At 48.2% G+C, this 24,379-nt stretch overlaps 1 protein-coding gene across 8 annotated transcripts in view; it reads right to left on the reverse strand.

Moving 5' to 3' along the window:
• MEF2D (myocyte enhancer factor 2D) overlaps window positions 1-24,379 on the reverse strand; it is a 170,255-nt gene that overhangs the window by 101,599 nt on the left and 44,277 nt on the right. For 6 of the 8 annotated variants that reach the window (XM_075122926.1, XM_075122925.1, XM_075122924.1 and 3 more), the window contains one exon: window positions 14,376-14,445. The gene's annotated coding sequence lies outside the window, so the exon portion shown is untranslated. Of the gene's footprint in view, window positions 1-4,763; window positions 4,864-5,241; window positions 5,263-14,375; window positions 14,446-24,379 lie in introns of those variants that run through there. The other 2 variants (XM_075122920.1, XM_075122923.1) reach the window with 2 other exon arrangements.

Consider the following 24,379-nt stretch of genomic DNA (forward strand, 5'->3'; position numbering starts at 1 on the left):
CTGTCACTCTAAGTAAAAATGTAGTAGCTCGTTTGGATGGATACAGTCACTTTAAAGATAAAAACAGATAGATCCCTAGGCTGGATCCGGCCTGAGGTCCATCTTGCCCAGTATCCTGGGTGCTATGGGTGCTGCAGAGGAATGTATAAGACCCCAGCAGCAGCAGCTCTAGGGTAACCTGCCCCCCCACATCATGTCTTCTCCTGGTCTCCTTCTGGTTTAAGCCTGAATATTGAAGTTTAGTATCTCCTCCGGAATGTTTATCATTAATTATGACAACTCTGGATATTCTTGATATCCATATCAATGTCTAGTCCCTGTTTGAATCTTGTTACATTCTTGCCTCACTTACTTCTTATGGCAATGAGTTCCAGAGTCTAATTGTTATTTTGGGGGGCAGAGAGCAGGGGGGGCGGTGGGAAAAGTATTTGAACAAGACCTTGTTTTCCTTCTTAGGCACTTTTGCCCTTTAGTTTTTCATGGAGGTTTTTACATCTACATTATTATTATTTATATTTCAGCAGTGACTGGAGGCTCCAGCCAAGATCGCCATGTTGCACAGCCTCTACCCCAAAGAGCTAACGGTCTAAAAAGACAAGACAGGTGAAGGATTTTCCCCAAGGTCACTCGCAGAGCCAATATAGAACCCAGGAGTCCTGATTCCCAGTGCAGTGCCCTGTCCATTGGAGGCAGAAACGTTTGAAGTTCTGTGGAATACTCATTGGTTTTCTTTACGTTGCCTTTCCACCATAGTCTTCACAGTAGTAGTAACAGTGAGATTATTAAGACATAACAAAACTTAGGTCTAATCAACCCTAACCCTCAAGTGCTTTAGAAAGGGAAGCAAGCGTCAATTACCCACTTAGTGAGATTCAGAGAGAAGAAGTGACATGCACAAGATCACAGAGCAAACAGAGCAGGATCAGCACCCTGGGCTCCCAACTGCCAGCCCAGTGCCCCACCCGCTGGGCCATACTGCTTCCCATAGAGTGTGAGGCTTCACAGAGAGGTCACTGAGAGTAACGCTTAGACAAGACAAGAGAGCGCCAGGATTTACCACGTTCTGTTCACACACAAGGCGCACTGACCTTGACTTCACGGATACAAGCATACAGCACATCATGCACAGGAGCCAGCCAACACACTGTTTATGGGAATAAGCTGTACTTTTTTATACCAGCATAACTGCATCCACACTAGGCATGTTTGTAACCCTTTATCTACACTGGCTTCTAAGCAGATACAGTGAAAGGGATACAAAAATGGTGAGTGAACCAGAGAGCTGGTTGGAATCTCTCCAATTTTTCAACCTATCCAATTATTTTTTTGAGTTTTGAAATTTTGAATTCCCCACCCTCCCCCACAAAAATCTAACCCTCCTCCACAAAAAACACCCCCAAAAAATCCACACACAGTTTTCCCCCTAGAGTGAGGAAAAGAAAAAAAAAAAAAAAGGAAAGAGACTCACATGAACAATGCCAGTCCTATCGCTTGATAGTGCTCAGATACCATGGTAATGGGGGAAGTGAAAAAAACAGAATAGGAGAGGACCCCTGCTCTTCTTTAAAGCAACAAATTATGGGGAAATCTCCCCAACTTTGCACAGATGCAAAACGACGGCACAAGGTACTAGAAAAACAGGCCCATCATTAGAAGATTTTCATCCTGATTCTGGGTCGTTGCCGGATGATTTTTTCTTCTGCTACATGTTATGCAACTGCTTCGTGAATAGGTCTAGGCAGCAGAGACCATCAGCCTTCAGCTTTCAGCCGGGATTTTCAAAACAGCCTGCTGGGAGTCCCTCAGGTAGCCAACAGCCCTATCTGATCCAGTACGATTAGGCCAGAAGTTTTAAAAAAAAACTCAGCACACTTCATCACGCAAAGTATGTACGTTCCACCCCTTCCCCCCACCCCGTGTTTGCGGCCTCTATTTGATTGTCAGCTCTGCGAGACTGGGACTGTCTACCATTCTGTGTTTGTACAGCGCCTCGCACAATGGTGCACCATTGTTCTCCAAGTGGTTCAGGAGCCAAATTAGCAATCAATATTACCCAAAAGAGCCACAATAGTGTGACAGATTTCAGAGTAGCAGCCGTGTTAGTCTGTATTCGCAAAAAGAAAAGGAGGACTTGTGGCACCTTAGAGACTAACAAATTTCCGATGAAGTGAGCTGTAGCTCACGAAAGCTTATGCTCAAATAAATTTGTTAGTCTCTAAGGTGCCACAAGTCCTCCTTTTCTTTTTACAATGGTGTGAATTCATTGTTTCATTTACTCTCTCTCTCTATATATATATATATATATATAAATTCTCACAGCAAAATGACTGACCAAGTATTCTTATTATTTTATCAGTTACAATTGGTTAATAACATAGTAAAAGCATCCTGATTGGTTCATAACTTAGACTGTTTAATAATTAAATCACGTGTTTTAATCTCATGTGCTGCAAAGAGCTGCAGGGGACACATTAAAGAGCCACTCGGGGCTGCTGCACCTCAGTCTGAGTATCGCTGGCCAAGTGGCTACAATGGTTGACTGGGACTCATTCAGGAGACCTGAGTTTGATGCTTGGTTCTGACCCAGTGGGTGACCTTGGGCCAGTTACTTCCCCTCTCTAGGCCTCTGTTTCCCCATCTACAAAACGGGGGTGATTACGATGGCGACCTCCTTTGTAAAACGTGTTGAGGTCCACTGACAAAAAGAGCTAGGTGTCATTAACACCAACAACAATCCAGGGCCATATTTTTCAGAAGACCTCAGCTCCCATCTTATCACCCACAGAAATAGCTTCATATCCGCACATTGGCTGCTGAGCACTTCTGAAATCTCCACCTTACTTCGGTGCCTAACTGGGTGCTGATCTCTTCGGAAACCCTTACCCCCAATGGTTGGTGCTGAGTTCTAGGAAACCTGGGCAATTTTGGAAAAAATCCAACTCCGGACACATTCACCGTCCCACCCAAGGAGTAAATTTCCACTCTGCAATACAACAAACCTGATGGAAACAAAACAACCCTGTGCAATTGCTTTTGCAGAAGGGGGTTAGAAAAAGAAAAAGAAAAAGAAAAAAAGACCTCAGACTATAAACAGCCTGGGTAAAACCTAGTAAATAAAGTGGGCTGCTCCCAGCCCTGCTTCCTGTTTGCTTTTGCAGCATGTTCCGGGCTGCCGTCACAGCCCTGAAATTGACCATCTTACTATGTTTGAGAGCTGCCGTGCTGAGGTTAGATATTCATCCCTGCACTGTCACATGGAGAGTGCGGGAAGCAGTTTATATCTCCCCTATTCTGGGGCTTCCTGAGCCAGTTGATTCCCAGTGCTGCCCTAATTTATTATCTGTATTGCAGAAACGCCTAAAGGCCCCCCCCTTTGCCCATCAAGGATCATGGCCCCACGGTGCTGGGTGCTGTACGCGCCTACAAAAAAAGGACGGTTCCTGCCCCAAACAGCCTACAGTATAACTTGCCTCCCGCACTGCCATAACTCTGTGGGTTTTGTGGCAACCAGGAATTTATTATTAATAATAATTATTAATCAGTTGTATTACCATAGAATGTAGGAGCCATGGATCAGGACCCCACCCCGGCGCTAGGCACTGTACAGACAGATTTCAAAAAGACAGTCTCTGCCCCCAAAAGCTTACAATTTACTAATCACACCAGCTATGTCTCCAATTCCCTGCTTACCCCAGAACAGACTCCTGCAGAGGCTGTCGGATCTAGCTCTGTGCTTGGCAGGAGCCATTCCCCAGGGGGAGGGCTTTAGGCCAGTCTCCTAGCAGAGCCAACACAAAGGTGCTGCAAGGGTGTCCGCTGAATCCAGTCTTTCTAAACACCCTTGTCCCTGAAAGATGGGAGCCCTTTGACTTCTTAAATCAGCAGCATTCCTCTTTCTGGGAGAAATGGGGTTCCCACCCCCGCACTCCACTCCCACAATGCAAACTTCTGTGGATGTCAGGATGCCTGTTTTTAGTTAGGGGTAGGGACAACATTCGGATGTGAATTCTGAATCCAAGCTCTCGACATTCTTATCTGCATGGCTGGGCTTTTGTTTGTTTTTAGGCAGCATGGCCAAGTGGCTAGTGCATTGGACCAAGACTCACAAGACCTGAGTTCTTTTCCTGGCTCTACCACTGGCCCACTTGGGCAAGAGCCTTCCCTGCTTGGTGGCTCAGTTTCACCATCCCACCTTTTGTCTGTCTGGTCTATTTAGACCACAAGCTCTTCAAGGACAGTCTCTTGCTATGTGCCTGTGCAACACCTTACACAACAGGGCCCCAATCCCTGGTGGGGCATCTGGGTGCTACCATAATACACATAACAACTAGCTCCTGACTTTGCTCAGAAAGTGACTCAAGAAGAAACACACACCGAAGGTCTATTTCAGGGGTACTACTACTAACAACAACAAAACCTCCAGCTAAAAAAACAATGCAACAAAACCAGAGAGTGACAATAGATAAGAAGGCTGAACACAGCATGGTTTCTCAGCACAGGGCAGTCTCTCTGAAAGCTGATCGGGTGGGGAGCGGGGGGGGGGGGTTGGAGGACACACGGATGTCAGCTGCTGAGTTGTCTCCTAAACCCCATGGGCCACTGGAGCATCATCCAAGCTTAAAACCAAAACCAAAAAAAAAAAAAACAACCCCAACCCCTAACCCAGTTCGGCTGGTCAAGCTAAAGCAAAGCCTGGTTGTTGTTTTTTTAAAAAGAAGTTGCTAATTTTAAACTCCCCAGTGGAAAGAGTGAGAGGTACTTACAGGAGACAGGATGGCTGCGTCCTTTTCCACGTATGCTCAGCCCTGGATGTCTGCAAGGAATCTCTGACGACAAGGGAGCCAGTCCCAGCCCTGCAGGAAAGCCGCCTTGTGTCCCGTGTTCCTCCCGCCCCCCCCTCGCCAGCGCCTCAACAACTGTCCCCAATCTGTCACTGACAGCACCATAGAGGGAATGAACCAACCCCCCTCCCTTTCCCCAAACACTGTCCTAGAGTGACAGAAAGAACTCGGCCTGTCTAAAGGGCAGAGACAGATGTAAAACTAGAGGGAGGTGATAAAGCGTGGGGGGGGGGGGGATGGGAGAAGCCAAAGCAGCCTGCCTGGAAACAGCTGTTGAAAGCAGCGGCTTGGTTCGCTTCCTTTGCAGCCAAAAGAGCAGTGACCACAGTGTGTGTGTGTGGCGGGGGGGCGGGGGGGGGGGCTGCCTAGCAGTTCAGACAGCAAGGCAGTCTAGCATTACCTGGATCGAAAATCCTTCCAACGTCCACACCCACCCATGCGCGCCTCCTGCACTTCCATGCACCGTAATCCGTCCTGTCTCTATCGGCCCACTCGCTCCTGCAATCTCATGATGGAAAGGGAACTGGTAAATAAACACCCAGGGCCGGATTCTTCCACTGAGCTGCATGGCGGGTGGACATTTGCACCAGGGCCCGGGGCCCTGGAAAAGGCTACTGGGGTAAATGGTGGTGAGTGATCCAGACGCATGGGGCTTGATCAGAGCCAGAGGATGCCTGCACACTTGAGACTTTTCAAATTAGTTTGAAACAAATACGCAAGCACAGGGAGACTCACTAAGGGTGTGTGTACACACAAAAGTGTACAGCTTTAACTACACCAGTGTAGCTAAAGTCATTCAATGCCCTCGCGTGGACACAGTTGTACCAATATAAAGGTGCCTTATCCCAGTATAGCTTATTCCCCTTCCTATACAGGAATAGCTATACCAATATATGCACTTTTGTACTGAGATAATTGCATCCACCATAGGATACACATATGGTTAAAGTAGGAACACACATGTAGACAAGAGTTTCTGATGAAGACGGCATGAGAGGCCGTTTCCTAGGAAAGGATGCTTCCTTCTGCGGTTTGAAAATGGATCTCAGTCAGTTGCAAAATACCAAATGGCAATGGAAGCATTGGAAGGACAAAACTTGCCTTACACTACTTAGATGTAGAGTGGGTTTGCTACAGCTCACTTCATCGGATGCATACCGTGGAAACTGCAGAAGACATTATATACACACAGAGACCATGAAACAATACCTCCTCCCACCCCACTCTCCTGCTGGTAATAGCTTATCTAGTGGGGTGGGAGGAGGTATTGTTTCACGGTCTCTGTGTGTATATAATGTCTTCTGCCGTTTCCACGGTATGCATCCGATGAAGTGAGCTGTAGCTCACGAAAGCTCATGCTCAAATAAATTGGTTAGTCTCTAAGGTGCCACAAGTACTCCTTTTCTTTTTGCGAATACAGACTAACACAGCTGTTACTCTGAAAACTACTTAGATGAGTGACAGAAGTGAAATCTAGGGGTCAGAGTACAGGGGCTGGACAGGCAGGATTCCTAGGTTCTCAGTCTGATTTCTGGAAGATGTGATGGCCTACTGGTTTTCAGGACTCCTGGGTTCTATTCCCAGCTTTGGGAGAGCAGTATGGTCTACTGGTTGAAGCAGGTAAAGCTGGCGAATCCAGATTTCTGGGTTTTGCCCCTAACCGTACCACTGATTTGCTGTGCAATCTCTGGCAACTCACTTTGCCTGTCTAATGTGAATCAGTTTCCCCATCCATGAAATTAGGATTTACTGGTTAGGAATTTTTCCGAACAGCGAGGACAGCACCGCCCCTTCACCAAAGAGCAAAGCATTGTCCACCTCACCAGGGGCTTTGGGGGGACTAAGGCTTTTTTCCTGGAAAGACTGGGGAAATGTAATTAAAAATTGAGATTTTTCTCCTATGAAAATTTCCATTTTTGACAGAAAGCCATTTCTCATTGAAAGGAAAGTTTCTGCATGGCCAATGGAAAGAACCCAAGATTGATCTCTTTTTTTTAATAGAATGCCGTATTACTATTTGCTTTGCAGTAGCATTTAGCGGTCCCATCAGCTACCAGCTCCTCATTGTGCTGGGTGCTGGACATACATATAAGAGGCAGCCCCTGCTCCAAAAAAGTTTATGGGAAACTGAGGCACAGAACGGGTAAATAACCTGCCCACGGTCACACAGGGAGTCTGCTGCAGAGCAGAGAATTGAATCCAGGGCTCCTTAGAGAACAGAACCTTAAACACCAGGCCCTTATTTTCAGTGCTATGTACTGAAGGTCACCTTTTCAACCCTGGGACACAACAATCCAGATACTGCATAAGCTAAACCAAACCATGAATTCATTCAAACTAGAGATGGAGTCCAGCTCTGGACCCTGTCTCTGAGTTTGGGAAGGGCAGGGTGTGGGATACGGTTTGAGCATAATCTATATCCTCATCAGGCCAGATTTTTAGGGGTAGTGAGCAACCACTGCTCCCACTGACTCAGCGCTTTTGAGAATCAGGCTGTTAGCATCCAGTGTAAAAGGGAGGCTCATTTAGTGAGCCTTGTTCCCGGACTGGCACAGGCCAAAAGCACAAGCCCTGCAGATGGACTGCATGGTACAACCAGGCACGTGATTTCCCAAGCACGATTGCAATGGGACGGTGCTGCGGGCGGGGAGAGGTGCAAGCATCAATTCAAGGAAGGTCACTGTCCCGGAGAGCCTTTCTGCACCAGAAGTGGTTGGGTACAAAATGCAGGAGAGGTTTTCTTGGCGTACCTCAAATTGCATTGGACACAGAAACCCAAAAAGTGCCTATTGATCGCGGACAGCAGCGCCGTGCGTTCCAGGACACGAGGACGTGGCCATGGGGGTTTTAAATCACCCCGGTATTGGTGGTCACATACTTCTGAGGCAGGGTCAATAATGCGCTTATATAATCGCTCGACTCCTCCCACGAGGCTGGCTTGGGGAACGGAAGGGTATGAGTTTCAAAGCAGCACTTTTCAGAAGTCTTCCTCCAACCTCAAACCTGCTGCATCAACCCACTGAGTGAGCCATTCTGCAGCCTCAGAGCAACTGCTCAAAGCCCTGGTCTGATCCAAAATATAAAGCGTATCAGCCACCGGTCCTGGGACCTTCTGCCCTACAACTGAAGCCTATGTCTGGACACCCGGCGACAACCCGTGTCCTCCAAACAGCACCACTTTGGAACTGAGGCCTGGTCGACACTGGAGGAGTTATACCAACATAGCTAGGTTGGTTAGGTGGGTGATTTTATACCAATATAACTTTAGCCAGTATAAGTCCTAATGTGGATCCAATTACACCAGTCTAACTGGACTTCATACCTGTACACTCAGCTGTTCTTGAACCAGCATAAGCTATACCCGAATAAGCTCTTTTATACCAATGTAGCTGCGTCCACACTAGAAGGGGTTTATCGGTTTAGTTTCACCAGTATGGTTAAACTTACAAAACTTTCTAGCGTAGACAAGGAATGTGCAGATCAGGATTCACAACAAAAATGGAAAGAATGGCCAGGTGGGTAAGAAATAGGATGGGGAAGCTGGGTTCAGCTCCTGGCCCTGTTACAAACCCGCTGTGCAACCTTAGTCCCTATGTGAATCCGATGGGAGCAAGGCACCTACATACCTTTGTGAATCAAGAGGTGTACCTACGCTACAGTGACCCAGCTCTGGCGCTGTGCGTCGCTGTAGCGTGGATGCTTCCTGCATCGACGGACGGGGCTTGTCCATCGATGTCGTTAATCCACCTCAACGAGAAGCGATGGTAGCTAGGTCACCGGAAGAATTCTTCCGTCATCGTCCCCTGGGGTGAGGTCAACCTAACTATGTCACATGAGGCGCAAAATTTTTCACAGCCCTGAACGATGCAGTTAGGTCAACCTAAGTTTTAGGGGTAGACCAGGCCTGGTTCATACGGCCTGATTCTATTTTCTACATCCCAGCCTGATCTACACTGAAAATGAGGTGGACACACCTACATTGCTTAGGGGTGTGAAAAATCCACACCCCGAGCACCATAGTTAAGCTGACCTACCCCCAGGAGTAGAAGGGGCTGGGTTGATGGAGGAATTCCCCATCGCTCGGGGAGGCGGATTACCTACCGCAACAGAAAAACTCCTTCTGTTGAGGCAGCACGAGTCTACACTACGGCGACAGAGCGGCAGCACGGCTGCTCTGCCGATGTAGCATCCTTAGTGTAGACGTGCCCTTAGACCGTAAGCTCTCAAGGCTGGGAACAGTCTCTCTTTACATGTCTGTGCAGCATTTAGTCCTGATCTTGGCTGAGGCCTTTATGCACTTCTGTAACACATAATAATAATAGTAATAAACACCACATTACGATCCAGCAGATCTTCCACCTCGTGAGATACTACGGGATCTTTATACTGATTTTACACTGGCATCTCTCCATGGTTTATTCCGGTGTCATTTCGACCAGAATTAGGCCCTCCATCTTGACCTTGCAAGGGAATGGACAATGATCTCACCCGGTCTTTTCCATATGCAGCCACTATGATCTCAAGTTTATTATCTGCCCCCGATCTGATATTAAAAAGCCATCTCAATCCTCTTCTGAACATCCAGCAAAACCTGCTTGCTCAGCAGAGAAAATAACCCAACGCCACCGCCCCACCGCCCACTTCGAGGGCTGGTGTCAGATTATGTTTAAAATCTCTCCTTGTATTGATTTTAATATCAGATACAGAATATACATTACATGAAACCATAAAACCCTCATAAAACGGTTACCCGGACTTGTCTCTACCCACAACCTCATTACAGACAATGGAGATACAAACATTTACTGTAACAGCAATAAACAGGGATACAAGTTCTAGAAAAAAAATACCCTCTTTTAAACTGTTCCGACACCACCCTGCCTCCCCCCCGTTAATGCCACCAGCAATCCTAATTTCCGGGGAAGGGAAGGAGACAGGGACAGGATAAGAGTCTTTTCACACTTATATTTCATGATGGATGAGACCAAGTATACAATCTGCTTTCACAGGAAGGGAATGTTGTCTAGTGGTTAGAGCACAGGACAGGGAGTTGGGGCTCCTGGCATTGGAGAGGAGTGGAGTCTAGTGGTTAGAGCAGAGAAAAACCTGGGTCTGCCCAGGTCTGCCACCTCATCTCAGTGTGGTCGTGGGAAACTCCCGTCACTATATTCGTGCCTCGGTTTCTCCATTTATAAATGGGTGATGATACTTAACTAGCTCTCAGGGTTGTAACGAATGTTTGCAGAGCACTTTGAAAGCCTCAGGTGAGAGGTCTTCCCATAAAGGCAAAGAATTATTTGACAGAAAAATAGATGCTCTGAGATTCCTCTCTTCCGTCCAATAGCTTCATGGCCACACCCTTTACACAGACATCTGGGGCATGATTCCTATTTACAAAGGGGCATTGAAGTGGGTGTCAATCTGTTACACTCACAACTGCTTTAAAACCCTTTTACTTTATCACAGTGGCATGAAAGGCCTTAGTATAAACGGGAATTCAGACGTTGGTCCTAAGAGGCACATGATACCCAGCTGATGTCATTCCGTCTAGCTCTACTGTCTTCAGGGGAGCTGCAGCTGATTTACACCAGCTCAGGATCTGGCCCTGTAGTTATCTCTAATCAGCACTGCTCCCAGACCCCTGCAAGCTGGCACAGCAGAAGACCAGGTTTTCTGCCCACGCCTGAGTTCTTGCATTAACAAGCCCAGCCATTATGGCCAAATCTGCGCTCATCTTGTTCTTTGTTTATTGCAATGTCTTTTGACGTGGAAAACTTACAACCTTGTTGACAGGACTTATCCCATTCGGGATGCGGCTGAAGGAATAGCGGCTTGGAGACATCCACTCAGTGGTTTTTGTGGGACTCTTTGACCAGCTACAGAACTTTTGAGTGAGTATCCTTCCCGATAAACACACACATCCGAGAGCCTTGTTGTGAGAAGATTTAAGGATCTGATTCTATGTCGTTCTTCGGGTCGTGTATCCACTTAAACCAATGCAGAGTGGATGTAAAACACTACCAAACCCCAAAGGCACTTTACACTAGTGCAGACACTTTCCACCAGTGCCAATGACACTGGCCTGATTCCGACTCACACTCAGGTGTGCTCTACGCACAGGTTTTATACTGGTAAAACGATGTCAGTTAGGGCTGTGATTTGCTACCAAAATACAGTACAACTCCTACTGTGGATGCAGCTATGTGAGGGTAAAGGTGCCTTATACCAGAATCACTTTTTCTCCTTCCTTTATGGGAATAGCAATACCAGTTCAAGCACTTTTATACCAGCAGAACTGCTTCCACAGGAGGGGGTTATATCCCTTCATCTACACCAGGACAGTTCAAATGGTACAACTTCCCACAGAACCATAGAAATGTAGGGCTGGATGTTCTCTAGACCGATGAAGTGAGCTGTAGCTCACGAAAGCTTATGATCAAATAAATTGGTTAGCCTCTAAGGTGCCACAAGTCCTCCTTTTCTTTTTGCGAATACAGACTAACACGGCTGCTCCTCTGAAACCTATCCAGACCAGTTTTCAGAGTAACAGCCGTGTTAGGCTGTATTCGCAAAAAGAAAAGGAGGACATGTGGCACCTTAGAGACCAACAAATCTATTTGAGCATAAGCTTTCGTGATGAAGTGAGCTGTAGCTCACAAAAGCTTATGCTCAAATAAACTGGTTAGTCTCTAAGGTGCCACAAGTACTCCCTATCTAGACCAGTGTTTGTCAACCTTTTTGATACCAAGGACCAGCTTGCTGCCATCCTAAACTGTGCCAGGGAGATCTCAGAGACCGGCGCCGGTCCACGGACCAGACGTTGAGAAACACTGATCTAGCCCATCCCCTTGCACCAGGGCAGGATTAAATATAACTAGACCATCCCTGACAGATGCTTGTTTAACCTGTTCTTAAAAACCTCCAGGGATGAGAATTCTCCAGCCTCTCCCTTGGTAGCCTGTTCCATTGCTCCAGCTGAGACCTCGCCAGTGCCGAGTACGGCAGAACAGTTACGGCCAGCCTCTTCCATAGGACGCTCCTGTGAATACATCCCAGAACGCCTTTTCACACGGTTGACTCACATTCCAGTTTTGATCCACGATAACTCCCAGATCCTTTTCAGCAGTACTGCCGCCCGCCAGTTATTCCCCATTGTGTATTATGCATTTGATTTTCCCCTCCCACATGTATCACTTTCCCTTCTCTTTCCCAAATTCCACCTGGCTGAATTCAGACCAATTCTCCCGTTTATCACGATCATTTTGAGTTTTCAGCCTGTTCTCCAAAGCGCTTGCAACCGCTCCAGGCTTGATGCCATCCGTAAATTGTATAAGTGTACTCTCTACTCTGTTAATGCAAATATTGAATAGTACTGGACCCAGGATGCACCCTGTGGGACCCCACTTGAAATGTCCTCTCAGTCTGACCGTGTGTAGCGGGTGTATAAAGAAGCCTTGAGGCCGCATTACACCTCTCTGGCAGCATATAAGGGCCTTAAAAGCATTGTAACCTAGTATTTAGAGCACCTGGGCTCTGTCCCTGGCTCGGTCACAGGTCTGCTGGGTGACCTTGGACACGACACTTCAGCGCTCTGTGCCTCGGTTTCCCCATGTGAAATGGGGATAATGATGCTGACCTCCTTTGTAAAGCATTTTGAGAGCTACGGATGAAAAGCGATACAGCATATAAGAGCTAGGGATTATCATTGTTATTAAAATAGGTATAAATTATAGTTGCATGTATGTTAAAGGCCCCTTTGCACTGCCAGACTAGTGTAACTGGGAATCTGGCCTGTCATGTGGATTCATGGCTAGATTGTCTTTTACACTAAGGCCCCTTCATGCTGCCAGAGTGGTGCAAAGGGGCCTTAAAGGGGAAGCAACTATAATTTAAGATCACTTTAAGGCCCCTTTAAATTGCTTGTGAATGCACTGATGAGTGAAGACCTCTGTTTACACCCACACACACACAGAGAACAGGTACAGCATGGCCATCGGTCCGGTGCGATTCCCATGCAGATGGCCCCCTGCCAATGTGCCACACTTCTGAGTCCGGTGGGACCGTCTCTTTCAGGGATGAGGGGAATTCAGAGCCCGCTCCCCTCCTGCTCTGCACCTTGTGCGGTCATTTGCATCAGTGCAAAGTGGCTGTACAGTTCTGACCCAGTAGCACTTCCCTCCCACTTTGTACGAGTGTAACTGACTGCACAAGGGCTAACTAGTGCCAGCAGGTGGCAAGCAGGACCGCAGCCAGCCAGGGCCTGGGCTGAGCCCCAGCTAACTAGTTTCACACAAAGACCACACAGCACCCCTCAGATGGCAATGGTTTCACTCGCTACACACCTGGGCTGGATTCAAACCAACGCCTTATAGGCTCTGGATCCCATTAGCTACTTAAAAGGATAGGTGCATTTCCCCAGAAGTTGTAGGGGTGGCACCAGTTCTCTGATTTGACCCTAGGACAGTCCCTTAGCTGCTCCCCGGCCACTGTCCGATTCGTTTCGGCTACAGAGCCCCCCACTCCTTCCGCCCCAGCATGCAAGTTCTCTTTATGAACTGAATCCTCAGCCTTTGTTCAAGACGGATTAGGCAGTTACCATACCACCTATTGCCTGCAACTGGTAACAAACGGAGATTTGGCCACAAACCTCACGCAGGGCTCACCAGCGGAGGCTGGCAAAGCCGCATAGGGGGTGGGCAGCCTCGTGCTGTCGAATAGCTGCACATCAAACTGTTACTACCCCCTCCAGTTTGACCACAGGAAATGTGATCTCAGCTCAGCCTCTCCTTCCAAATAGGGAGGGGAAATTTCTGCCTTCTCGCTCGCTCTCGGCAAACAGCAGGCCAGACGGAAGACACTGCCATAATTGGAAGGGTGGAGCACACAGGACACACACTCCCTAAACCTAGCAGCTCTCCAGGTTTTCCCCGCAGCCCAGGCAGAAGAAAGATTCTCTCCTGAAACCACTTCATCCTCTACCCTGTGTACCCGCCCCCCAAGTTCCCACCAATGCTGGGGTCCCAAAACCTTTTGCCCCGTGGACCAACTGGCCAGGGCTCTGCAGGGAAATGGAGGCTTACGAAATACAAGCCAGAGACCCACAATCTTGTCCCATTAAGAAGGAAGATGCCCTGGAGAGACTGAAGCAGGACTTCAGCTGAATTTCAAGGGAGTGACTCTGGTTTGCACCCGCTGGAGATCTGGCCCATTGACATCAATGGCCCCATGCCCATTTACAGAACACCACACTGGACAGGGAGGAAACCTGCTATTTTTCCCCCTATTGCTTTCTGCCTTGAAACAAAATACTAGTTAATAATTAGGGGTCAGATCCTCAGCTGCTGTAAACTGGCGACGCGCTCCTTCTTTCGGGAGCTGCACTAATCTGCACCAGATAGGGACCTGGCCCACTGATCCCAAAGGAGCTGCCCCAATTAACCCCCCACTGGGGATCTGTTCCCAAAAGTCTTCTCTTTGTCAAAAAAAAAAACAAACAACCAATAGCGGGTATTAAATAGGGATTTTCCCTCCTACCTGTTAGTCAGACGGCTGCATCTTCAGCTCACTCCAGTCGGCAATTTGTAGCCATTGCCCGTCAATCAAACTGAAAAAGGGAAATGGCTGTCAGTTCCAAGGGGATAAAGTGACGAATGCAGGTAAAGTGCATATTCTGTCCTGACCTGGGTATAAGGGGATACCGGGAATCAGGGCTCCTGTCCTGTCAGGGCATCCCTTGTCCCTGAGGGGCTGGGATCTCAGTGTTCATACTCTGTGCAGTCATTTATGTGTTTAGTTTGGAGGATTTCATCCAGATATTTGTTCTGACCTGGCTGACAATTACAAGAATCCTGACAGAAAGGCAGCTAAGACTCTGATCCTGCAAGTCTAAGGGCTCTCTACTCCTTGGAGCTGAGGGACACAAGACCTTGCAGGCAAGAAAGACAGAAAGAAAGAAACCCTGTAAAAAATATGATCTTAAAGCTTTAAGAAATGGAAAACCAGCTGTCCACCCTGCCAGCTGTTCAGGAATAGCTGGTGGACTGAAAGACACAGCTGAATAGCCCACAGTGCCTCAGGTTGAATTCAGGTGTTACAAAGCCTGAGCAGTCAAAGATTGCATAACCCACTGCGGCTAATGCTTCAGGTCTGTGCAGTTTGCACATTCTGCTCTCAGCCGCACTGGTGTAAATCTCGAGTACTCTTGGAAGTCATGTTTCAGAGGAGCAGCCGTGTTAGTCTGTATTCACAAAAAGAAAAGGAGTACTTGTGGCACCTTAGAGACTAATCAATTTATTTGAGCATAAGCTTTCGCGAACTACAGCTCACTTTATCCGATGCATTCAGTGGAAAATCACTCACAAATTTATTTGAGCATAAGCTTTCATGAGCTACAGCTCACGTCATCGGATGTGAAAATTTGTTAGTCTCTAAGGTGCCACAAGTACTCCTATACTTTTTTTGGAAGTCATGGTTCATGATGGGAAACGCAGTGTGGCTAGGGGAGATCAACCCAGACTGGAGAATGGGGACATGAGACAGTCGAACAACTAATACCACAAGGTACTGCCACAGCATAGCCAAATTGAAATACTTTAGGGTTTGGCCTTCAATTTTTTGAAGAAAACATCAACATTTGTCATGGAAAACTGACACTTTTGCTGAAACATTTAATTAAATCAAAAACCCAGTGTCCTGTCAAAACATGGTTCAGATGGAACGTTTTCAACCAGCCCTACCAAACACAGAGCGCAGCCGCTGCACGTCAGTCTGGGATCTGCCTCAACCCAAGGACTCTAGTGGTGGAAGCCCACCAGAGGCCACCCTGGGCTGGTTTGCAAAGGTGCTGAGCACCGACAGCTCCTCCCATTGACTTCAACTCGGGTTGCGTCTGCTCAGCACCTCTGGAAATCAGGCCCTGGTTTTGGAGGCCGTGCATCCCACTGGCAACTAAACGACATCACCAAACTCGTTTCCCTTGTGACTCGAAACAGACAGGAACCCAGGTACGATTCTTCCAACCGCCTCTCGGAGAGGTAGATTAAGTACATCAGTAGAAAAGCCCCTTCCACAGATGAAGGAAGCGGCTTCACTATGGTGCCACAGCTGGGCCGCTGTAGTGTAGACATAATAGAGGCCCCATGTTGGGCCGCTGTAGTGTAGACAGTTGCTATAGTGAACGAAGGGGTTTTTCCCATCGCCGTAGTGAATCCACCCCAGGGAGAGGCAGTAGCTAGGTTGGCGGAAGAATTCTTCCATTGGCCAAGCGTTTGTTTACACCAGGGCTTAGGTCAGCTTAACTATGCCTCTTGGGGGGGAGAATTGAATTTTTTCCACCCCTGAGCGACGTAGCAAGGCCAACCTAAGTTTTCAGTGCAGACCAGACCTAAGTGATTGGTCCAAGGTCACACAAGGAGTCTGCAGCAGAGCTGGGAATGGAGCCCACTTTGTCTGAGTCCTCTGCTTTAACCACAAAGCCAGCCTTCCTCTCACTGAGCCGTCTACCCCTCACCAGCTCATTTCCTGACGTTACAAAATTCAGCCCGAGCACAGATGGGCCAAAGAACCGCACAGCATCGAACCTCATCCAAGCCCTCCTACCCCCAGCACAGCTCAGGTCTGTTGGAAGCCAGCGGGGGGTTCAGTTCATGACCCCATCTCGAACCCGAGGCCTTCGCTGTAACAAATATCTCCTCACCAAATGGCCTGGGATAGGAAGATGCTGTACGTAATTCCCCAAAACAGGTGAAGCACAGACTGCTTTCTAGCTGTCAGAATGCATCAAACCTTGAAACGTGAGGGCCAGATCCCTTCAGACATATGAGCTACAAAGTTTTCCAGCTTCTGAAGCAAATCTCCTTAGTTAAAATTGACAGAGAAGGGGTGGAGGGAGATTCCAACCCTATTCCTCTGCTGGATCTGGGGCAGCAACAGAAATATGATGCATAATTAACCTCAAACAGTTTCCCGGCACTTTATGGGCTACATTTTGTGTTAAGTTCAAGTCAGCTCAGATTCTGGCCCATCGCTTCCCTTAACAGAGAGGAGCAGTCCAAAGAAATTAAAGCTCCAGATCTGATCAATTACTCTGTCACAAGGGGTGCGGGGGATTTTCAAAGGGAGGAAGTCTGGGTCTTATGGTAAGGCACTGGGCTGGAACTCAGGTGAGAGGGATTTAATTCCTGGCTCTCCCATAGGCTCCCTGTATGATCCTGGCCAATCCACTTGCTTTCCCTTTTGCCTGTTTAGACTGGAAGCTCTTTGGGGCAGGGGCCATCTTTCACTACTGGTTTGTGCAGCACCAAGCATGATGGGCCCCGATCTCAGCTGGGGCCTCTAGGTGTTACCGTATTGGCATGTGCCGCTCCCAGTGACCTCTGCAGAGGCCACAGCTGCTCTGAAAATGAGTGCTCTTGAAAGGGGCATTCGGCGTTGGTCTGAGTGCCCCGTGACCTGGGCAGAGAGCAATTTCCCAACACCCTGCAGAGTGAAGGGATGGGGGCTGCTGTGTGGGTGGAGGATGTGTGAATATGTGGTTTAGGTCACTGTGCAGGGTTTGCTCTACAACGCTGAGCCCTAACCGCGTCCTCTCCCCACACCTCCACCCTCCTCCCCTGCCGCTGTGCTGGCTTCCGAGCACATCCACAGGGGCTCTAAAAGGCAGATGAACATGCAACTCTGCAAGCTCTTGCCTGCAGCAAACACATCCCTGCACTCCACGCACGGCAATCCTTTCAGATCTCCAGCTAATCAGGGTCATTCCAGGCCAGCAGCCCCCCTTATCTGAGTGGAGCTGGGTTCTGTCTTTCAGACCATACATACGACCCACAGCAACACCTGGCCTACCGAGGTATCACACATAGGAGTCAGGGTGTTAACCCTAATGTCCCGGCCAAATCCCACTTTGGGTAATTACACTCTAGCTCCCGTGTGCGCACGGATAACCAGTACAATTACAGCGATGCGAACCCCCCAGTCTGGACACAGTTATACTAGTGTCAAGTGCTTATATTGGTGTAGCTTATTCCTTTGCAGAAAGGGAAATAAGTTATATCAGTATAAAGGGACCAGTGCATGCACACTGGCGATTGTACGGGTTTCAGTAAAATATTACGCCCGAACCGGCATAGTGATACCAGCACAAAACCTGTGTATACCCCAGGCTTAAATTCCCTCCAGCAGTTAACAGTGTTGCAACCACCGGGCATTCAAAAGTCACGAGACAGGGCCCCAAAATATCCTGAGATATGATTTTTTAAGACAGAGGGTATTATTTAAACTATACATTTGGGTTCTTTTTATTTGCCTTCTCCTTTTGGAGCTTTCAGCAGCCACATTTTCAAGCTTTTCGTTGCAAGCACAAGGGCTAGAAACTTACTTTTTTTGAAGAAAATGAAAGCTGAGATTTTATTTCTTGAGTCCAGGAGCTGGGGCTTTAAAACACCAAATTATCATGAGGGCCGTGATAAAAATCACAAGTGTTGGCAGCCCTGAGTTGAGTGTATCTTTCACTTCCCTCCCGCAGTTGCTGGGCAGTGTTGCCCCATGTTGCTAAAACAGCTGCTGCATTCCTGCTCAGAGGTGGAAGCATTTCAGTGGCGAGTGAAGGGGTCACTATATTATACATAGTGCTTGATCCTATGCTGCCTTGCACCTTGTGCAGTTATTTCCACCAGGGTCAAGTGAGCACAAAGTGGGTGTGAAAAGCTACTTTTCTCATCTGGCAGCATTTTAGACCCACTTTCATAGAATCATAGACTATCAGGGTTGGAAGGTCATCTAGTCCAACCCCCTGCTCAAAGCAGGACCAATCCCCAATTTTTGCCCCAGATCCCTAAATGGCCCCCTCAAGGATTGAACTCACAACCCTGGGTTTAGCAGGCCAATGCTCAAACCACTGAGCTACCCCTCCCCCCCCACTTTGCACTGGTGGAAATGACTGTTCAAGGGGCAGAGGAAATGAGGCTCAATAACCTGGACTACGGCTATCTCTACACTACAAATGCTACCACATCTCCCTTCAGAAGGGGGGGGGGCTTTCCTTCATTGTAATAAATCCACAGCTCCAAACAGCGGTAGCTCGGTGGACAGAAGAATTCACCGAGCCGCGTCTACACTGGGGGTTAGGCTGACCTAACTAGGGTGCTTGGGGCACATCATTCTTCACAGCCCTAAGTCAGGATGTCACTAGGTTGATCTAATTTTTAATTATAGACCACACCTGTATATCAATCAAGTGTCCTTTGGCCTCTGTCTGTCATAGACATCTGGCCTCCATTACCTCACTGTCTGAGCACCTCATGCTCTTTGACATAACCTCACGGGTGTGGTGTTACCTCCATTGGACAGAAGGGGCGCTGATGCACAGAGACAGACTAGGTGACTTGCCCAAGATCGCACAGGAAGCCTGTAGCAGAGCTGGAACTTAAACCCAGAGCTCCAGCATCTCAAGCCATGCCTTAACCACTTGGTCTCTTAACCACAAGAGCCTGGCAAGTGTTATAGAAACGCCAGCTATTGTTTACAAAGACCACAGAATAGATAGCAAAAAAAAAAAAAAATTGTTTCGGTTTATTTAGAGAGACATTTTAATGGAACAAATTGTTCTATTAATCATAGAGCTGTCGGGCTGGAACAGAGCTCAGGAGGTCACCTAGTTCACCCACCCACCCCCCCCCCTGCAGGATCAAATATATCTAGACCATCTCTGGCAGGAGTTAGCCCAATCTGTTCTTAAAAACCTCCAATGATGGGATTCCACAACCTCCCTTAGTTCCCTGGTCCAATGCTTAACCACCTTAAGGCAGAATGTTTTTCCTAATAGCCAACCTAAGTTTCCCTTCCTGCAAGTTTGTCCCATCCCCAGTAAGCACAGAGAACAATTGATCGCCATCCCCTTTACAACAACCTTTTACAGATTGGAAGATTTTTCTGTCTCTCGTTACTATGACTGTAAACAATCGCAGCCCTCTGGGAACTGCTGGCCACGTGGCTCATTGTGTTTGACTGCTACGGAGTGACTAAGAATTGTGACACACAGCTAGTCAGTGCTAAAACATCATTAGTCCTTTCTTCCTACCCCCCACCTTCTTGATTTCCACCACCACTACATCTTATCTTTTGGACTGCCAGCGCAAATCCTCAAAGGTCTGTAGGTTCCTAACTTCAATTTATTTCACTGGAAGTTGGGCACCTACATATGTTTCAGGATCGGAACCCCAGCTCTTCGGAGAGGGGATTGTCATGCCTGTGGGTATGTAAAGCTCCCAGCATAATGAAACCCCAAAATGGCAGGCCAGAAGCAATGCAGATAAATGATCAGAGCGCTGGCCTGTAACACGTGGGTCTGCAGTTACCGATTGGCCGTCTGTCTTTGGGGAAGTTGCTACCCTTCTTTGCTTCCCCTTTATCTGTTTTGTGTAGTTAATTGTAAGCTCATGAGGGCAGGGACTGTCTCGCCCTACGTGTCTGTGCAGCACCTATCAGCATCCTGATCTCAGTCATAGGGCCTCAGGGAATGTCTACACTACAGGGTAAGCCCAGAGTTTGAACTCAGGCTCAAGCCTAACCCCCGTTCTGTCTACACACAAATCGCACTAACCCAGGGCTTGGATCTAGGGTCCCAGGACCCCACAGGGGTGGAAGATCCAAGCCTGAGGCAAGCCGGGACCCAGGGTTCAAGCCCTGTTGCTTTGCAATGTAGACTCACTCACACTGGACTCATGCTCTGGGAGTCCGCCACAAGTACCCCATAATCCCAGGACCCACGGGCAAACTTTCTTAGTCCTCTGGCCGGTCAAGTTTGGTGGACAGCTAAGCTTTTCCACACTGCACCACGAACAAAGGTGGACTGGCTACCTTTTGGGAGGGTGCTTGGAACTCTCGGATATGGATGGTGGGACTCAGGCCCGCACAACGCAGTGAAGATGCTGCCACCCCAGGATGGGACTCAGGGTTCAACAATTCCTAACCTAGGGTTACAAATGAATGTAGACTCTCCAGCCCCAGGTTAACAAACCCAGGATTTGTTAACTCGAGTTCTCCTAACACTGGGCTTACACTGCAGTGTAGACAGACCCGCAGAGTTTAAGGCCAGAAGCGGCCACCAGACCATCTAGTTTGACCTCCTGTGTATCACAGGCCACAAACCAGCACCCAGCACCCACACGCTAAACCCAACAACTGAAATTAGACCAAAGTATCACAGCCCACAGGAGACTATGATGTGCCACAGGAAGAGAACAGGAGGGACCAAGATGCACCAACGCCCCAAGCCCTGGCAATGGCAGAGACTTGATTAAGTGAGATATACCCCGATGACCCTCGCAAGTGACCCACACCCCAGGCTGCAGAGCAAGGTGGAAAAAATCCAAGGTCCCTGCCAATCTGACCTTAGCCTCTAACTGGTATATTTATTTTACACAGGAGGTATTAAGAGATTTGCCTGTGGTCACACCTGAAGTCTATAACATAGCTAGAAATTGAATCCAAGTCTCTAGGGTCCTGACACACGGCTAATAGCCCATTCCACCCTATGGAGCAGCACTTGATGAGGCAAGAAGCTCCTTAGAAAGACATGTCTACCCTGAATCCCACTGGAACTTTGGCTTGTCTGCTGAGCGGTGACATGAAGACTCCTCCCGGCAGCAACTGGACAGAGACCTGACACCCACCCCCCCAAGACATTTCACATTAAAGGCCACCGAAAGGTACCAAGCCATCAAGTGGTAAAGATTTTTGGTCGCTCAGAACCCTGTGCTGGACTGGAGCTGGCAAGTGAGATTTATAGCTTTTGGGAAATAATACAGGAATCACACAATGTTCCCTGGGAACAGGTTGGAATTGAGGAGAGCAGACAGCTTTTATTCATGGCAAAGCCAGTCATGTGCTGTAATTCATTCACAGAGTTTAAGGCCTAAAGGAACCATAAGATCACCTAGTCTGTGTAACTCCTGTATAGCCCAGACCATTACATTTCACCCAGGTGCCCTGTACTGAGCCCAATAACTTGTGTTTGGATCCAGCACCTCTTCCAGAAAAACAGCCAGTCTTGATTGGAGGACCTCAAAAGATGGAGAATGTACCACTTCCTGTGGTAGTTTGTTCCAGTGGTTAATCGCCCCTCCCGGTTAAAATACATGCCTTAAAATGTATTGTAATGATTGGGGGAGGGGTTCAGAGAGTGTGCACATGCACATTTATCATCCTCTAGTCAGTGCGTTCAATTGGAACTTCTTGTCTGTGTGTCCTATGCCCTATATTGCTATCAGTTAATGGCGATTCTCCTTAAACTCTTGGATCAAGAGACTGTGGGTTCTATTCCCACTACTGCTACGACATTTCCACTGGCTATGACATACAACACGGTGACACCTCAGAAGCCCTCAGTTACCCTGGATTAGTCACAGGATAGTTTAACCTGACAGGTGGTTCTTGAGAAAGCAGGGGGTTGGATTTATGAGAGCCTACTCCAAAGCCCAATTAAATCAATGGCAAAACTCCCTGGCTTCAGAGTCAGGAGGCTCCAAGCACCTTCCTAATTCATCTACATGCCAGAAGCTGGGACTGGATGACAGGGGATGGATTACTCCGTAATTGCCCTGTTCTGTTCATTCCCTCGGAAGCACCTTTCCCCCCGAGGGCTGCAACTATGCTAACAGTTACTGACCCACTGGCGGGGACTGTTTTAAGCACAGACAGCTCAGCCCCCCCGCATGAACCTCGTTGGTTTGCATTAAGAACCTTTGCAAGTTTGCCTGGCTCCGTGCTAGAGTTTCCATTGCAATGCCCTCTGGGTATTTATCATGCCACACCTGGCACAACTCCCGGAAGCAGTGCATTCTGGGAGATTTCAAAAGGTCACGTAGTGCACTGTGGTGCAGCAGCGGGGTGGGGAGAAGAGGGGGAGTGAGCACTTTGGCCAATCTGCATCCCAGGCTGGGACTACAGTGGTTCAAACAGACAGAATTTAGGAGCTCACAGCAAGAAGTCTAATCCAGCCGTATTTGGCTCACATGTCATGTTAAAATGGCTTTTTTTTTTTTTTGGACAACGGAAATATTTGTCCAAAAAAATAATCATTTTGGCAGAACCTGAAAACAAAATATTTTCAGGGTTGGCTTTTGGGGGTGGGGGGGTGTATTTGTTTCTTCTTCTCCTCCCCCGTCCTTTTCAGGAAAAAATGGGGAAGGGGGGAGAGAGGGAGGAAAGGGAAGGGGAGGAGGGGGAAAAAGAAAATGTTGGACAAAAGCTTTTGAAAAAGATCCTGAATAAAGGGAAAATTGTTCCTTTCTGAAAACGGAAAGTGCTTCTCTTTCGCCCCGCTGTGGCAGGTGCGACTCCCTTTATTTCGGCAGAGACGGAAACAGACACAAAGAGGATCAGACAGACAGACTGAAAGGGAACACCAAGGCAGTGATAGAGCCAGGAAGAGAACCCAGGAGTCTGAATCACCAGTCTACCCACTCTCACCACTAGGCCATACCCTCCTGCAGAGCCAGGACTAGAACCAAGCGCTGGCCTACACACAGTGTTGTTCCTGGGGTAACTATGTTGGACAGGGGACTGATTTTTTTCACCAATACAGTAATACCAGGACCACCCCAGTGTGGACGGAGTATGACTGGTATAACGGTGCCTTAGACCAGTATAGCTTATTCCCCTTGCCATATATAAGCTATACTTGTATAAGCACTTTTTTACCAATATAACTGCATCCACACTAGGGGGGTGGGGGGGTTGTATTGCTGTAGGGTTAGTTAAAGCAATACATCTTTAGTGCACAGACAAGGCCCAAGGGTCCTGACCCCCAGACCCCTGCTCGAGCCATTAACCCACACTTCCCTCCCTTCTGTGAGGATTTGCTATGTTATGCCAGTCTGTGATAGGGAGCTCTGGTAGGTGCACGTTCTTTGGAAATTTGCCTCTTGTGGAACAAGCTGTTTGTGCAACCAACGGCCCCATGTGTCATAGCCAGCTGCTAATGACAACCCTCAAGACCTGCTCCACCCGACAGGTTAACCCCTGCTAACCTCCACCCAAAGGCTGAAGTCTTTCGGTCATTCGAACAAAGTCCCGGCCCCATCATTAAATCAGTCGTGAGCCAATGAAGCCACTGATGTGAATCGCCGGGGACATGGGAACGAGACTCTCTACTGCATTCCTTGGACGGCCCTGCTTGGATAAGGCAGGAGGATGTGGCTAATGGCTGCAAAAGACCAACTCCCCATGGAGAGTTTCTTAAAAGCGGTTTCCCCAGAGACCATGGGGCTCACAGCAGAGCGACTTTCATGCTTAGCTTAGGGGGCATCTGTTAAGACACAGAGCCTGATTTTCAGGTCCTCTGTTCCTGCGCTCAGGATAGGGGCAGAGTGGGGTGGGAAAAGGTGGATTTAAGCCACCTCTGTGCTCTGGCCCCTGGTATCAGCTAGAGCAACCTCGGGGCTGCTCTAACTTATGCTTTGCTCCTCACAGTCCCCTATGGGACCTGGGAAGCAGCGAGTACCCATAGTGTGTTGCACTTCAACCATGCCCCCAATCCA

This window comes from Caretta caretta, chromosome 24 (genome assembly GCF_965140235.1).
Source record: "Caretta caretta isolate rCarCar2 chromosome 24, rCarCar1.hap1, whole genome shotgun sequence".
In the NCBI taxonomy this organism is placed as follows: Eukaryota; Metazoa; Chordata; order Testudines; family Cheloniidae; genus Caretta; species Caretta caretta.